Here is an 18,842-nt window from a genome sequence, read left to right as displayed (position 1 = left end):
AAGGGAAGATGGATAAGGAAAAATAAACATATGAAGCCTTAGATTTGGATGAAGAAGAACTCCATGATGGAGTTGAATAACTGGATGTTGAGGAGGGTGAGCCTATCACTAGGCTCCTAGCATATATCCCTCCGTGAAAAGGGAAAGCAAAGGTACCCAAGGACCCGGATTCGGGCAAGTTCACAATCTCTATGTTGCTATTACCGGAAGAAGTGGTATTTGAAGGTGCTCTCTTAGCGCGTATCCCTATGTTAAAACTAGAAGATTGGGATCTAGCCGATCATGAGAAATTTCCACATTTGGCCACCAATAAGTACATGACCAAGATTTACTATGAAGAGACTGGGGTCACAAAGTTGGAACCAATGAAATGGGTAAAAGGGGTTGAGAAAGACGAATTGCTACATATGTTGTGTGTGACACACTTTCATAGGTCAATTATCAATACTTTCTGTTTGTGCCAATTTCTCACGCTGGAACACGATAGGTGTTTCTAGTTAGGAGAACCCATCCCCATAACCGACATGATAATCCACAAAATTAGGACATTGCCCTATAAAGGGGTGGATCCAGCTAAGGAGTTTGGAGGAAAAAGTAAGGAGAAGGAACTTGCAGATATAATGAAAACTGAGTTTGGACTGGTCAAGAAGTCGCACAGATAATCTATTCGTTCTATTACAGACCAAGCAATGCAGTTTTCTGCTCAAATTTTGGTCGAGAAGGTCATGCGCCAGTAATTTAATTGGTTGCACAGTGCGCAAAGCGGGTGCAATACAACTGGGTGAAGTATAACTGGGAGCAGTACCTCTGCAAGGAATTCTTAGTAAATTGTCGCGAAGCATAGGATGAAAATACAACATTTCACTATGCCTCACTCCTATTTTTTATTGTACTCATTGCATGGTGACTTTCAGAGGATAGTCAGTTCCCTCCTCAGGATGAGGATTTACTAGAGGTAGCGAAGTTCTCTTCGATGTGGGCAACGAAGGACCCAGAGAGGATCATTAATTCAAAAGTGTTTTGGTTACTAGTCGACATGGACCTCCACATGGTGATTAGCGAGAGGCCAAGTTTGTCTCCAACCTTGTTTTAGCAGCTGCGGTCCTACGCAGAATTTAAGGTCGATTTTCATAATGTATCCATCGACACGAGGCAATATCCTAAGAAGACATGGCACAAGTTACCATACCTAGTTATGGAATCCGATGTACAGGAGTTTGTGGGGACATGGCCAGCGGAGTGGCGACAACCCACAAATCTTGGCGCAGGTACTAGAAAATCCGAATACAACTCCTCCGTGTAGACGAAAGCTGTACAAAAATGGAAAGAAGCAGCCCAAGTAGTAGCATGGGCATTGGATGATCAGAATAAGAAATAAACTGCTACTAAAGTAGTTGTTGCTAACACAGTTGTCGAAAAGAAGTGTGTAGAAAAGGAGGCCATAGTGAAAGTAGAGGTGTCTACTTCTCAGCAAACTGCAGACAAGGAATGGTTGAATAAGTATAGCATACTGCAGTACAGAGCACAACGGGCCTTGAAGTATTGAAGCTAGTGTTCATTTACCTCTGCAATAAAGTGGAGAAGTCAACTGAGTGACTCGAGGGTGAGTCACCATCTTTGTGTTGGGGGCATGTTGGGATGGGGTGGTCAATTTTTGTCATTTAAGTCAATTTATGTAATATTTTTGTTAAAGAATGTAAAGTCTCTGTGAAATGTGGAAGCTGAGTGTGAATCTAAGTAATAGTCAAAGGGGCATTAGTCCCTTGTATGGGTAGGTGATGGGATCATTTTGAGACCCGCCCATGGTCTGCGGACCATGGTATTGTAATGAAAAGGGAATATATAGTTGAGTCATAGCGAGTCTAAGGGAACAAATTTTGGAAAGGAATCATTGTAATAGCAAGGTGCTAAGGTAGGAAAGGTTTATTCCCTATAATTAAGCGAAAGGGGAAGGCTCCTGCAGCTGAGTGTGCAGAGACCTTGGTAAGTCTGCAAGCTGAGCGCACAGACCCCTACAGCTGAGTGCGCAGGGAGGAGAAGTCTATAATTGAACTCTTATTCATAATAAAGAGGATTTTGAGCCGAATCTGTGCATTTGTACCTTGTTTGTTGTTTCAATTAAATTTGTATTCCTCCATGATATGTTATGACTTATGTGAATTAATGTTTGTTTATTACGCAAAATTATTGAATCTGTATCTATTATGCATGTCAATAATGATTTAAGACCTTCGTGAAGAGTTGGAAACTGTTAGATAGATCTATTGTAGTTAGTTGTTCATAAAGGGTAGATCTACGTGACGACAGATCTAGGCCAGAAGGGCTTCCGAATACACATTTACTGAATGGCACTGCTAGATTTGTAATCTTTCTGCATAATAAGTATCATTAAGTACCCTCGCGAGGACCTGAGGATTATTTTAATAGAGCTGTAGTGGCATACAATTGGAAGGAATAGATCTATGAGAAGGTATATCTAAACCCTAAGAACCCTAGGAAACCTTCACACAGGCCTTTGGATGTAGAAACCTAGTTCTAGCATCCCCCAATACTGCTTCGGGTGAGACTGCAGCCTGCACTACGCAGGTTGTGGTCGAAAGGGACATCAGTTAGGCCTTTTTTGGTTGGTGCGCATAACTATGAACCTGCATCAGGCCCCCTTAAGCTAATAGCTTTAATGACTGGTATGAATTTGTGAGTTCACTTAGCTATTCACTTAGCTAGTAGTAAATGTTAGTGATATTTCCTATCAAACAGTTTGGGTAACACACATCACTCATCCCCACTTGCTTGACAGGCATCAACTCCAGGGATCCATGAATTACAAAACGCAATATAACATTGACCTTAAATATTTTATCCGAAAATGAGTAATAAGAAACAAATCCATGGTGTGGACTTGATGATTTTGAAAAAACAAGCCTCATTGGATCACCTTGATATCTAAAAGTTGGTTGCACTCCAATGAAAACATTGTGAAATAGTTTTCTATATACAAGCAGGTTCTCTATATCATAATAAGGTTCCTTGGAGGCTTTTCCTAGTTTTCTTCCAAAGCCTTAGCATAAGGTGTGAGTTTTTGGTACTCTCTCACATTCATTTTGTAACCAACATTAAGATTTGAGATGTTGAACTTAGCTTCTTTTTCATGAATTATGTCTTCAATTAGTGCTTCAGAACTATCTCGTAAACCTTCTACATTATATCCATCTTTCTTTAGTTCCTATAATACACTTTAAAAGTGAAAATAATACATTAAGGTAAGTTGCAATACCAACATTTCCTTTTTCAGGTGGGAAGCTAAATAGAATTATGGTTATTTAATTGTACTCCTATAGAAAGTAATAACATATTCCATCACTGCATACTGTCGTTATAACTAACTTCAATTATCTCAATTAGTTTGTAACATGCAAAACAAATTAAAATGGAATTTTGACATGATCACCTTTGATATTCAATTTAGGTGAGCCCACTTGATAGACCTTTTAAAAATTTGTTCAACACATTAATGAAGTGCATTAGACTTTCCTTTACATCAATATAAAGAATATAGAAACAATTTTTTACAGCCACTTCAAAAGAACCCTATAATGGCTCAAGAGAAACTTTGATCCTATGTATTTTTATGGTATCGTGGCCTTGTTTTGATACTCTTACATCGATGTAATGATAATAGGATTTTGAGACAAATTTAACAATTTTAGAGAGATTATATTGTTAACATATTATCTAATTGATGAACTTGCTAAAACATTGTTTAGAAAAACAATGAAACCTACCCATTCTTACATCATGGCCCGAGAAAACAGTCAGCTGTAAACCACCATCAAGCTCAAGAAGAGAAACCTGCAATGAAAATTGAATTGGATGCAATCCCAAGGAGCTCATAAGCCATTCCTCTATAGTTTGGAACACTGGTGGCAAGGCCATATTGTATCAAACATCAAGCTTGGACAAAGCTTGTATAGCACACGGATGATCATGTCTAGCAGGTCCACCCACAAGTGCAAACCCAAGAAAGGAAACCACAACATCTACAAGAGATTTATTTTTTATTGGATGATGCAATAAATGCTCCATAGGGGTGGAAAAATCAAATCCACCTGAAAATATTGGAACAACCTTTGCAACTCTAGCTTCCAATTCCATCACAATGGCCGCATAATGACCATCATCACCAGTAATAATGTGGCATATTTCCAAGGAAATACTAAGGACTGGTACATTTGTGTTTTTGAGTTTCTCACTTACATTTGTCTAGTGTCATACCAATTCAAATACTCTTTAACATCATCATACGTGTAAGGAGGTAGAGGGTTCCATATTCCTGTGTCAAAATACATGATTGGATCAGTAAAATCCAATTTTGTTTTATTGAGAGTAGACACATACAACCCAACAATCATCTTAAATAAGTTTTCAAGATTCTCTGGGGATCCACCCAACCAAAAGTACAAACTCATTATATAGGCTCTAGCATCCTGAACCTCGTCGCTTGGAGAATAATTGAGGACTTTAGTTAGGGTCCTAATAAGCTTAAGCATGCTTTCCTCAAAGCCCGTTGTCTTCTTATTTCTTTTAAACATTTGAATGAAATGGATTTTGGATTGACCCAACTGAGACATACTAAAAGAACAGAGTTTATTTAGTCTCATTACCTTTAGCATGGAAAGGAAAACCAAGACAACATCTAGTCTTTCTCTTTCAATATCCATTGTAGCCTTTACCTTTAGTTATGTATGCCCTTTACATCAGTAGAACTAGAATTTGAAACAATTAAATTGCCAATATAATCTCTTGTATTGTTAGAACTTGTGTTACTGCATTTTGACTCAACTAGTGACGATTTCTCACCTTCATTTATGCCACAAGCATACCCATCATTTAGATCATGGTCATGATCCTTTTCTATGGTCCCTTTATATTTATCTGTAGCCAAACTACCATCAATTAGGCTTAGAGATTTATTGTCCACATTCCTAGTTCTGATTGTTGCTTCTAAAATCCTTGGAGTCACAATAAGGTCCTCTGCATAACATTATTTTTTTTTTGTTTGCTCATATTTTACGTCATCCTTGATGAAAGAGAAGCTTCCTTCATCATTGGTATTCCGTAAATCTTCAAATCCAACATGTCTGTGCAACTCAACAGAATCATATTCCAAATGTTATTTGCATGAAGATGCTTTTGGCATTCTAGTTCTATAAATGGATATGGCTTTGCAATGGTTATCAATGAAATTTTGTAATTCATATCAGCAAGAGTAACTCACTATGCCTCGTTAACATCTATTAGCCCCCTCATCGCTATAGAAATAATTGAAGATCCATCCACAATTCCAAATTTATATGTCTCTCTTAAATTTGTTTGTGCATTGTTATGTGCTGATCTCGACCTATTTCTTCTCGCATAAGCTTGATTTTTCATTCCTGCATGAAAAACATTGGAATCCTCTGATATTCCATGAGGGACAACCTAATTTCCATCCACTAGTGGTGCCTATGCCATTTGACTAAATTCACTCCCCAAAGTTCCAATATCCCCTACCACAAGTATCAGACTACCTCTTTTGTTTGATCGCCTGCTCAAAAAAGACCCACCCCTTCCACAATCATCTCCATATTTTGCATTTGGCAAGGAAGTTGTACCAATCCTTCCCTTAGCTTCACTATCAAGGCATCATTAAACAAACTATCAACCTTTTGGATCATTAACACATGTTTGGAATGTTGGAGAGAGATATCTCCTATAATAACTAGTAAAGAGCATTCAAATAACTATACAAAACAATAACACATGAAAAATTTTGAAAATTAAAAAAATATGGTTGTAATCATGGATTTAAACCTTGTAAAAATATACTTAGCCAATGCATATATTGGTGAGATGAAGTTAATACCAATAGAATAAGTTCCACTAAGTGTAAAATCTAACGGATTTCCACCCTACATGTGTAGGTAAAAAGAATCCATTGTAGTATCAATAAATGCCATAATTATTGAAATTATTATGGTATCTGTGGATGCATTGTATAGGAAACACTATTAAATACTTCTCTTTATTGCCTTCTCCAAAAATTCTAGCTCCCTTCTCCGATCTTCACACATAACAACTTCCTGCCTGAGTTAATAACTCCCCCAGATTAGAAACAATATCAGCAAATTCTTACCAAAATGTTCTTAGTTCTAAGAATAGTGCAAGAATCAAATTATTGCTACTTGAGCTCAACATGGGCTTTTCAATGGTTTCATGGTGTGGATAAGGTTCCTTGTCAATAACCACTCTAGCATTCACACCTCTACCCATGGAACCTTTCTTTGCATGATTAACTGAGAAATTAAACCTTGGGTCAAGTCCAGGGCGTTTCCTTTCTAGTACACTTTATATTCTTGTTACTTTGGAAGACATAATTGTATCGGTAAACTAGACCAACATTCTGAGACCATAATAACCATCAAATAAGTACAACTAAATTTCATCACCTTACTAAATGGTCGAATATATGGAATATTTCTTCCCTTGCATCCCACCAGTCAACCATATTGTTGACATTTTAGTAAATGGAGAACTATAGAAACTTTTCATATTCAAAGAAAGGTCTATACTTTGCTAGCCCAATACAATATCTAGAGCTGTGGTAACTTTCTAATCCATGCACTATTTAATTTCCTAACTCTATAACCTGTGAAAATACAGAAAACAATCACCTTAAAGTCCTGAAATGTAAATATATTTACATACGAAAATCAGAAAGAGAAATGAGTGTTATAGACCAATCAATCATGAAAAATAAGGAAATACCTTTTCCTGAATGCAACAACATAATATTCAAAACAGAGTAAAATTACCAAGCCAGAATTAGGGCACTATTTTGGAGAAGTTTTCTCTGAATGGCAGGTTTATTGTCACCTAATTTCATGTTAAGTTTAACTAGCAGGAGAAAGCACTTATGTGAGAGCTATTTCAATGAGTATCTTTTGCTATTCTTCACTAATAAAGGGAAACTCATGCGACAACTATTTTCATGTGCATCTTTTGCTATTCTTAGCTAAGGAGGGAACACCAATATGAAAGCTTTTTAATGTTTATTGTGTGCTATTTTTCACTAGAATGGTGCTACACATGGACGGATCTATATTTAAAAATTCATGCTTCTAATTTTGGAGAGGGAGTTTTTTCTCTTTTTCTAAAAAAGGCTTCCTATTTCAGAAAATCATTTTGTATATTTTCAAGAAAAAATATTGCTGCTATTATTGAATGAAGATTTATATGGTTAAAAAAGAAAATCACTAATTTTTTTAGACGCTGATATTTTGGAAAAAGAAAGTCATCTATTCTTTTAAAAAGAGTATCATATTTGAAGCAAAACAAACATTGGATAGATAAAAGAGCAAGGAAGCAATTCAATCTATTAGTTCCCAATGTCTACATCTTCCTCAAGCTTTCTCTTATCTTCTTTTTGCATTGAAATTTTAAGCCTAAGGCCAATTTTAAGAATCCTCATAGGTCAAAAATTCCTTGAGTAGATAAGATAATATAATTTTATTAATATCCAACAAATGACCACAATAAGACTGAATAATACAACTAGTAAGAGCACAATGTGGGAGAGAAAGTGCATCTCATTGAAAATGTTGAAAATAATAAGAAACCTCTATTGATGCAGCCTCAGAACACATGTATAAAACCATGACATGGTTACAGTGATAGAAAATACTAAGTGAATTTGTTTAAGAATGGAAAAGGGGACAACTCAAGATCTAGTCTAGATAGTGAGAGTGACAGAGAGAAATATAACGACAAAGCCAATGGCATCAAGGTCATGTAAGTTTGATGGCCGAGGGAAAGCATAATCATCTAGGAACTGGATTCCTTTCAGAGTACCCAAGAACAATCAAGGGGTTTGGTTGTACAATTAGTGAGATTAGATTTTGAATTTCCTTTTGGCCCTTTGGGTATTCAATTTTCTCCATCCCCCACGTTTTCTTTGCACATGTCACTCACACATGATTGATAAATTGTTTTGACGGTTTTCAAGAGTTGATTTGATATATTTTTTTGCAGATTTGAAGAATTTGGCTAGAGATGCCTCGCTAGGATTAGCATGCACCATCTTTATTGGCATTATGATACATGTGTTGTCCTTGATGGAAACTCACCTATAACATAATTCACATGTTAGTTCAGAAGTGACATAATGAATGACATAATGCATGACAATTTAGAGGAATCGGTTCAGAAGAAAGATAAATTTGGAATTTCAAGAACTATATGCAGGTTCTATTAAGCCAAGTCATGTATGAAAGCGCGTTTAGTGAAGAAAAGTAGCGTATAGTTTTTGTACCATGGTATTCTAAATACCAAGGGTCCTTACCATGGTATTAGCCGATAGTAACGAGTGCGACAACGAATATTCATCATGTCAAAGATTACCACCGGTACTAATGTTGTTTTGACCTGTGGTATTGGATGAAGGCTAAACTATATAAAGAAGTGAAGATCGAATGGCTAAGTGTGAAAGAGAAAGAGTTTCTGATGAATACTTCAATCTGAAGTATATTTGCATAATATGGGCCATAATTATCACGTTGATCTGAAATAATTATGCAACGATGGATCAAGATCATGAGACCTGAAACGACTGTTCATTGTATAATTTGTTCGAGGATTGACTCGATCTAAGTACTAATGCATGTTTTTATCTTTTATTATTATGATTTGGGTCTTTCTGAAGTTTTGAAGAGTACAGAATTTTACGTCAAAATTTGCAGACATATACACGGGTTGGTTTCGAGAAAAGCATGTATACGCGCGGTTTCACTTCTGCAAAGTCACATATATAAAGTAAGGATTTTTATGTTCATAAATGACTGATCAACCTCATCAGTGTTGTTGTTTCTTTGTTGTCTGTCAATGATGTCCTCATGTTTTATCTAGGTTAAATGATAATGTCTGAAGTAGATCTGATAGAATGATGAAGTTGAATGTGGTTATGAATAGTGTCATGATTACTTGTTGATTATGATTAAAGACCAACTTCACTTCTGTGATTGGTTCAGAGTGTTACAATAGATATTGAGTCAGACTAGGTTCACTTCTGTGATAGGTTTAGAGTGTTGCAGTAGATCTAAGCACGACTCATTATTCCTTTCAGAATTTTAGTAGTCAATTTTTTAGTTTTCAGTATCTTAAGATTTGTACGTGGGTTTCTCTACTAAAAAGTGTGTATGCAAGCAGGTTTCCTTAAGCGAAGTAGCGTATACATTTTTGAAATTGAATGATCTGGGTTGCAGTTGATCCTGTGTGTTTATGCAACATTATGAGTTATGTTCTGTGCATTGGTTACAGTGATATGTCTGTTTTAGTTGATTGGTTAAGTTTTTATTATGTTGTTTGGGTTTTAGTGATTGGTTGTGTCACATATTGATGATTGTTTTACATTGGTGATTGAGCATAAGTGTTGATATTGGATCCAGTCTGAAAATTTGATGGAACGTGGTCCATGGATGTTGCTGAGGGTTGGAGCCTTCAGTGAGGATGTCGAAGCTTCCTACCAGTAGTAGTTAGTGATCAAATCAGGGGGTTGGAGCTCCCTTCCAGTAGGAGCTGGAAAACGAGTGAAGGTTGTAGCCTTCGACAGGTGGGTGCCTGCGTACTAGTAGTGTCTGCACTATTACAAGAATGTAAGTTGTTTTTTATATTAATAAATTTTAAAGACTAAGATGAAAGCAGCGGTGGTTTGCTCCAACATTGGGTTTACACCTTAAATCCTTGTGTTCATGTGTGTTTTAAGTGTGATACTTTATTTTCTTCTTAATGCACCTATTCACTACTCATCAAATGCCTAATTAGTCTCTTATATTCTAGTTCAAAGTTTAACAGATAAAGAATTAGTTGTTTTACAAAGTTTACTTGGCATATGATAGTTTCTGTTACAACAATCGCATATATATGCTAGTTGGGTTCAGTAAAGTCGCATATAATTTTTAGAAAAGAAAAATTAGTATTATTTTTTAAAATATTGATTCACCCCCCTCTAAGTATTTTTCCCAACAATTGGTATCAGAGAAGGTCCTTCAAAAGAAGCATGAGCACTTGAAGGAAGATCCTACAAGATGAAAAATCAAGAAGGATCGACATCTCTCAAACCACCACCTTTCAACGAAAATAACCCTTATATATTGGAAAAAAAGAACTAGAGCCTATCTTGAGTCTCTTGGAGCATATGTTTGGGAAATTGTGGACGGAGGTTACCAATATCTAGCAGTAGTTCCCATAGATACAACATAAAGAAGACGTATGAAACCAATGCCAAAGTCATCAATACTCTATTGGGAAGTCTGACAAAATCAAAAATTTTCAAAGTTATACAGCTAAAAACAACACAATAGATATGGGACAGAATCATTCAAAGCTATGAAGGTGATACCAACGTAAAAAGTGCTAAACTCCAAACTCTCAGAATTAAATATGATACTCTCAGAATGCATAATGGTGGAAGTATTTCCAGTTTATTTCTTTGTATAGATGAGATTCCAAATTGTATGAAACATCTGGGTGAAGAAATAAAGGACACTACTTTAGTAGAGAAAATATTAAGATATCTAACTCCTAAATTTGATTCAAAAGTGTTTTCCATTGAAGACAAGCAGGATCTGTAGACTCTTATTGTTGTTCAACTTCATGGGATCCTGACTGCTTTTGAAATGAGGAAATGAGGTCCCTCAGAAGTCATACAAGTTGCATTTAAATCATCTGGAAAGGGAAAATAAAAGGAGGAACGCAAGGAATCGAGATACATATCAGAAGAAGATAAGGTGAACTTTGTAAAGAAACCTCAATTAGGTACCAGAAGGTTGATATTTAAGCTTCTCTTCAAATGTTTTTCTTGTGGTAGAGTTGGTCATTATGCTGCTAAATGTCTTCATAAAGACAATTGTGAAAAAGGGAAGGATTCTACAAAAATAAATAGGAAACGGTTTGACAATAAAAAAAGTTATTATACTCATGAAGATAGTGATGGCTTGTCAAATAGTGAAGAAGGTGAATCTGATCAAGATATTAATTTACTCATGGCTTTTGAGTCTAATGATAAATTTGTGGATGCATTAGAAGAAAAGGATTTCTTTGAAGAAGTTACTCAACTCAAAATTTGCTTGGAAGAAAACAAATTAGTCATAGATACTTTGAAGCATCAACTCATAGAAAAGGAAAAGCATAATGAGAAGTTGGAAAGTGAAGTAGTAAGTCTAATAAAGGAACTTGAGAAAATAAAAACCTTGAATCTTATATTTTCTAAATTATTTGAAACCTTAGAGGAAATTATCAAGGTACAATGTTCTCCTCTTATGAAGACAGGTCTTGGATACACTAGAGAAACATCTCAACCAGAAAAGTCTTCAGCTACCATTGAATGCTATCTAAATGCATCAAAACCAGTCAGCAAAGCTTTGGTAATACAACAAAAATTAGTCAGCAAAGCTTCACTAATGTAGCAAAACCCAACCATCAAAACTACAGTCCTTAGCAGTAGGATAAAATCATTCCACAGGTAAATCATGTTGACTCCAATCTAAGGATGAACAACAACAAAAGCTCTAGTCAAAGGTAAACAACACCAAAAGATTCTATGGTCACATAAATTTCTTCATTAATGGACAATGTTTCTCATGTCATAATATTGGTCATAAGGCTGCTCAATGTGTTGCATAAAAAACTATCATGACTAGAGGCGCAATAAAACAAAGGAATGAGAGAGGAGTTAAAAAGAACTCCTATAATATCTTCTCACATCTTATAGATGAAATCGAATGCTCAGTTTGAAATAAATTTGGTCATTAACAATTTGAAAGTAGGAGCAAGTTACAACCAACATCTTAAAAGGAGCAACTATCAACAAATTCCAAGGTATGGAAAAGGAAGGAGGTACAGTCTGAAAGTTGTGGCATAGAATTGTTTGTAGAAGGACAAGAAAATCAATGGTACATTGGCAGCGAATGCTCAAAACACATGATAGGTGATAAATATAAAATTATTTCACACAATGCTTTAGAGAAAGAAAAGAATGTCACTTTTGGAAATGACTCACTTGCTTTCATTAAGGGTACATGTTTTGTTTTTCTAAATAAAAGGTTAAAGTTGGTAATGTTATGTATGTTGATGGATTATAGCATAACTTGTAGAGTGTTAGCCAAACGTGTGATCAAGTAAATGAGGTGGTATTCCGATCACAAGAATGTGTGTTTCGTGAACTTGATAAGGAAATACCATAATAAAAGGAAGAAGAACCCCGAGCAGTCTATATATATTGAAAGGTGGCTAAGAACAATGTTACCTAGGCAAGACAGAAGAAAACTGGTTATGGCATAGATGGTTGGGACATCTAATATTTTCTCAAGTAAGAAAATCAATTAGACTCAAAATTGTTCATGATCTACCCTACATCACCATACCAGAATGTACCATATGAAAATCATGCCAATTCAGTAAGCAAACTAGAGTTCAATTCAATGCCCAAGAAGGATCAGCAAGTAAGCCTCTTGAACTTATACATACTGATTTGTGTGGACCAATAAAGAAAAATTCACCTCGTTGAGAACAATACTATATATTATTCATTGATGACTTTTCTAGAATGTGTTGGATCAGTATTTTGAAACACAAAGATGAGGCATTTGATAAATTTAAAGTCTTCAAGGCATTAGTTGAAAATGAAGTGGATCTAAAAATCGAATGTCTAAGATATGATCGAGGAGGAGAGTACATATCAGATGAATTCTTTGACTTTTATATACAACACGACATAAAAAGACAATTTTTTGTAGCTAAAACTCCTCAACAAAATGTTGTGGTAGAAAGAATGAATAGAAATGTTCAACAAATGGCTTGTGCTATGCTTGATGATTCTATAACTCCTAAAACCTTCTGGGATGACGCTACACATATTGCAGTAAATATTCTCAACAAGGTTCATGTTCGTGTGAATAGTGATAAAACTCCATATGAACTTTGGTATGGTAAGCCACCCACTGTAAAACCTTTTAGAGTATTTGGAAGCAAATGCTTCATCAAAAATAATGATTAAAAACTTGGTAAGTTTGAAGCTCGAGCAGATGAAGGAATAATTCTTGGTTACTCATCTAGAAGTAAAGGATACAAATGTAATAAGAGACTTCGGAAAATTGTTGAATGCATTGATGTTGTGATTGATGAAACACGCACAGGGCCCAAATAGGTAACATCAACAAAAGAGGATGATGATGATGAATGGTTTCCCACATCAAGTCGCAATGATATAGAAGAAGAAACTGATGAAGAAACATAAGAAGATACATCAGACAAAGAAAAGGATCCATCCAGGTATGTTCAAAAGAATCATCTAGAAACTCAAATCCTATGAGAAAAGGAATATGGGGTACAAACAAGAAGGAATCTTGTAGGATCTTCTAGTTATCTAGCTTTATTATCCACCATTGAACGACAAAATGTGAATCAAGCTAGTAAATATGAATGTTGGGTGAAGTCCAGGAATGAAGAACTTGATCAAATTGAAAGGAATGATACTTGGGAATTGGTTCCAAGGCCTCATGATAAAAAATTTATAGGGACAAAATGGATATTAAAAAATAAGTTGAATGAAAATGGAGAAGTCATTAGGAACAAAGTTAGACTTGTTTGTAAAGTTTATGCTGAACAAGAAGGTATAGACGTTCAATAAACATTTGCACCAGTAGCCAGATTTGAAGCCATAAGAATTTTTCTTGCATTTTCAAGTTTTCGTAATTTCAAAGTTTATCAAATGGATGTAAAGCCTACCTTCCTTAATGGAGATCTAGAAGAAGAAGTATATGTTGAACAACCAGAAGGATTCATTTTGGGGAATGATGAAAACCTTGTATGAAAACTCAAAAAGGATTTATATGGGCTAAAACAAGCTCCACAAGCATGGTATTATCGTCTTGAAAAATATATTCAACGACAAGGTTTCACAAAAGGATCCGTAGACAGTAACTTGTACATAAAAATTGAGGGAAATAAACTGCTAATTATTTTGGTTTATGTTGATGATATCATTTTTGGCAGTAATGAAGAATCTATGAGTCAAAAATTTTCTTCTGTTATGCAGCAATAATTTGAAATGTCTTTACTTGGGGAACTAACCTATTTTCTTGGTCTACAAGTACAACAAGCAAAATATGGCATCTTTCTCTCACAAACAAAATATCTCAAGGAAATTCTGAAGAAGTATGGGATGGAAGAATTCAAACCTGTATGTACTCCCATGATGACAGGATGTACCCTTAGTTCTAATGATGATTCTCTTGCAGTAAACCAACTAGAGTACATATCTATGATTGGAATTCTACTTTATCTAACAGGTACCAGACTAGATATCATGCATGTAGTTCTGATTGTTGGACATTTCCAGGTCAATCCAAAGGAATCACATCTTCAGGAAGTAAAGAGAATATTCAAATATCTCCAAGGAACCCAATATTTTGGTATATGGTATCCTAACGATGTAGATCTTACAATTCATGCATACATAGATGCAGATTGGGCTAGAAATGTTGATGATCAGAAAAGAACTAGTGGAGGTTCATTTTACATGGGGCCCTGATTGGTATCTTAGTTTAGCAAGAAACAAAGTTCCATTGCCTTATCTGTAGCAAAAGCAAAATATGTAGTTGTTGCATCTTGTTGCACACAACTTCTCTAGATGATGCAAACATTACAGGATATACAAATCAAATGTTCTCCGCCCCATCTCCATCCTATGTTATAATACAAGTGTTGTCCATGATGTCAACTCACTTATAATAGAATTCACATGTCAGTTCAAAATTGACAGAATGCATGACAATTCAGAGCAATCAGTTCAAAAGAATGATAAATTTGTATGTTCAAGAACTATACGCGTGTTCTGTTAAGCCAAGTCGCATGTGCACACAAGTTCAGTCAAGAAAAATAGTGTATGGTTCTTGTACCATGGTATTCTAAATAACAGGGCTCCTTATCGTGGTATTGGCCCATAGTAACGAGCGTGAAAAAGAATATTGATCATGTCAAAGATTACCACCGGCACTAATGTTGTTTTGACCCATGCTATTGGATGAAGGCTAACTATATAAAGAATTGAAGATCAAAGGGCTAAGTGTGCAAGAGAAAGAGTTTTCGATGAATACTTCAATCTAAAGTATATTTGCATTGTAAGGGCCATAATTATCACATTGATCTGAAATAATTATGTACCGATGGATACAATGATGGATCAGGATCATGAGACCATAAACATCTACCCATTGTATGATTTGTTCAAGGATTGAATGGATCTAAGTACGGACACATGTTTTTATCTTTGATTATTATCATCTGGGTCTTTCTGATCTTCTGAAGAGCTATGCAATTTTAGGTCAAAATTTCCAGATATATACGTGAGTTGGTTTTGGGAAAAGCATTTATACATGCGAGTTCACTTCTACAAAGTCACGTATATTATGTATGGAGTTTTTTTCATAAATGAATGATCAAATTTATTAGTTCTATTGTTTCTCTATTGTCTATCAATAATGTCCTCATGTTTGATCTAGGTTAAATGATAATGTCTGAATTAGATCTGAAAGAATGATGAAGTTGAATGTGGTTATGAATAGTGTCAAGATTACTTGTTGATCATGATTGAAGATTATGTTTAGTTTTGTGATTGTTTTAGAGTTTTGTAGTAGATCTAAGTATGACTCAGTATTCCTTTTAGAACCACAGTATTCAAGTTTTCAATTTTCATTATCTTAAGATCTGTATGCGTGTTTCTCTCTTGAAAAGCCATATACACGTGGGTTTCCTTAAGAAAAGTAGTGTATACATTTTGGCAAGTGAATGATCAGGGTTGCAATTGATCTTGTGTTATGAGGCAGCATTGTAAGTTTTGTTCTATGCACTAGTTACAATGATCTGATTGTTCCAGTTGATTGGTTAAGTTTTGATTATGTTGTTTGGCTTTTAGTGATTGGTTGCGTCAGAGATTAATGATTGGTGCCATTGTTGGAGAGTGAAGCCCTATTCCTCAAGTGCAATTCGCTCTCACTGCATGTGGTGTATGGAAAGATACATTATGAAAGAGAAGGCATATATATGGAGAAGATTCTAAGTCTCTTATTGTAACTACAATTTGAGGGATCTGATCACATGGACCAATTGAAAAATCAAATAGGTTGGTGGTGAGTTATTCTCCACTGAACTTCACTAGAATACCAAGGTTTCCTTGTTCACTCCATAGTGGAAACTGGTGGTGTGACTCCTATCCTAGGTTTCAAGGTTTGATCATCTTTTAGTTAAGAAACATCTTAGGGATTTTGACTGATTTGCTAATTGTTTTGATGTTGAACATGATGTATTGATGAGGCTTTTCATGATGTCCCTGTAGTGTGATTCCATGAAATGGCATGAGGATTATCCTCTAGTTAGTATTTTGTGTTTATGGAATCTCCCAGAAGAATTTTGAGACTGGGAAGATCCCAATGAGGATGATGATCTTTCCAATGATTGTTCCACATCTATAATATTTGCTGCTACTTCAAAAGATTCTTCATCAAATGAAGGTTCAGATAATGAGGATGTTTGTTGGTATGCTTGCTATAGGAAAGGTCATTCTTTCTTTCATGGGAGAGAAAGAATGAGGATTTGGAGAAGAAAAATTATTTTCCCCAGTGAACTTCCATGGATTCAATTGTAATTTACAATTATGGAGATAGTCTACATGCTAATATTGACTAGATAAGAGATAAAATCAAAATCATACCACTTGTCTCTTAGTAGTTGTATCTCTTGGTTTTTGGAATGCTTCAAATTCTACTTGAGCATTCAAAACCAAGTCCATGCCAACAAAAACTTTTATGAATAGGCTCTTTCCCTTATTTAAAAAAGTGAATCAATTGAAGATGTTTGGGATGGAGTTCATGAGGATTCAAAAATTTGTGAAGATATGTCTCTTTCCTTTGATTGCATGTATGATGAATAAAAATGTTTATGGCCTACAATACTCGCTTTCTGTAACCGATGTTCTAGATTTGAGTTTGAAACACTTATACCAAGTGAATAAGTGCCTTTGGTTTAGGATGAGCATGAATTTTTCAAAATGAGGAGGAGGTGATAACATTGGTTTACCTAGTTTCTCCAAATCGTTCTCCATTCCTTGAAGCATGTAGACCAATGATTTCTTAGCTTATTTTTTTTTTGGAGAGATGGTGCATTATTGTGAGTAGAGATTGTTTGGTTCAAGAAGAGGATGCACTTGGAGTGAGAGGGAGTCTCATGTATGGTGCAACATGATGAGTAAATTTTGTAGCTGCAGATTCAACAGTAGTAGACTTAGTGAAGCATACATGCATCAACAAAGTTAGAGGCTTTTCTAGATAGAGAAAAGTGAATGGATTAGGGAGAATTACCAGAATTATATAGGGTGTTGTTTCCAATGATAGAAGAATCATGTGCACATGCATTTACACTTATTCATTGGGCATGCTATTATAGAAAAGTTTCCCATGAAAGTTGGGTGCACTATCCTAGGTAGGGTTTGGGTTGATACAATCAAACTAGATGCTTTAATTGGGCAGTCTACATGCATTCCAAACCATATTCTATCTTATTCTATAAAGGAGAGACATGCGTAAATCATTGAGATATTTCTTAGACAAACCACCTTTACAAGAAAAGTTGGTAGTGCATTTAGTGTTATGCCACTATTTGATAATACAATTTTTGAGTGAGAAGATTGTATGTGATACCAAGCTATGTATTTTCTCTTTCCCATAGATAAAAGCTAGGAATCTGATAGTTGCTAGAGAGTTCTAGTATACTGTCTAAATTTCCATATTGTTATTTATGTAGATGTAACCTTTAGTTTTCCACCAGTTTGATCTAACCTTATTGTATGCAGTGTATAAACTCTGGATTTTTCATATAGTGATTTGGTTAAGCATATCTATTTGTTTTGATAGGTGTTTCCTATTCTTCAGTTGTTAGTTGTAGGAATTAATTTTTGAGTGCATATCTGATTATAATGAGTTGAAATATTCAACAAATAGTCGCTATTATTATTTCCAAATAGTGGAAGAAATATGTTGTCAGAATATTGTTTGTGATACCAAGTTGTGTAATTTCTCTTTCCCATAGATAAAAGCAAGGAATGTGAATGTTGCTACATATTTCTAGTTATTCTGTCATGAATTTCCATATTGTTGTTTATGTAGATCTAACCTTTAGTTTTCCACCAGTTTGATATAATCTTGTGATATGCAGTGTCTACACTCTAGAGATTTCATACAGTGTTTTCGTAGCACAGATCTGTTTGTTTTGATAGGTGTTTCCTAATCTTCAGTTGTTACTAGTTAGTTGTATGAATTAATTTTTGATTGCAGATCTGATTATCATGATTAGAAATATTCAACAAATAGTTGTTATTTTTATGTCCAGACAGTGGGAGAAATATGTTGATATGGTAATGGTTTCTCAATATGATTTTATTTTCAACACCTATTTTTTAGTCTAATCATTGCATGGATTGTGGGAGTTATCTTGACCTAGTAGAGGAACGGATGAAGGATGTACACCAGAGGTCAACAGAAAAAAAAATATTTGGATTTTCTACCATATTTACAATTATTGACCATTCCTTCTATGAGTTGTGCACTAGAATCCTTACCCTGTATGTTTTTTGAACACATGGATATATTTCATAGATTCAATTGACTACATGGCTAGTTAGTATGGGTATTAGATAATTATGAGTGGTTTCATAGGAATTAGAAAATTACATGGATGGTTATGCTGGCTTTTTTAGT

The 18,842-nt window shown here is 35.1% G+C and overlaps 1 pseudogene; it reads right to left on the bottom strand.

Annotated features, from left to right (window-relative positions):
• Window positions 1–2,720: 2,720 nt before the first annotated feature.
• The window catches only part of LOC149180952 (magnesium-chelatase subunit ChlH, chloroplastic-like), a 35,527-nt pseudogene continuing 19,405 nt past the window's right edge, over window positions 2,721–18,842 (bottom strand).

This window comes from Pinus tabuliformis, chromosome 3_2, assembly GCF_031772625.1.
Source record: "Pinus tabuliformis cultivar Carrire ecotype Pingquan chromosome 3_2, CPIR1, whole genome shotgun sequence".
NCBI classification, from domain to species: domain Eukaryota; kingdom Viridiplantae; phylum Streptophyta; class Pinopsida; order Pinales; family Pinaceae; genus Pinus; species Pinus tabuliformis.
This window is presented reverse-complemented; position numbering and strand designations above follow the sequence as displayed.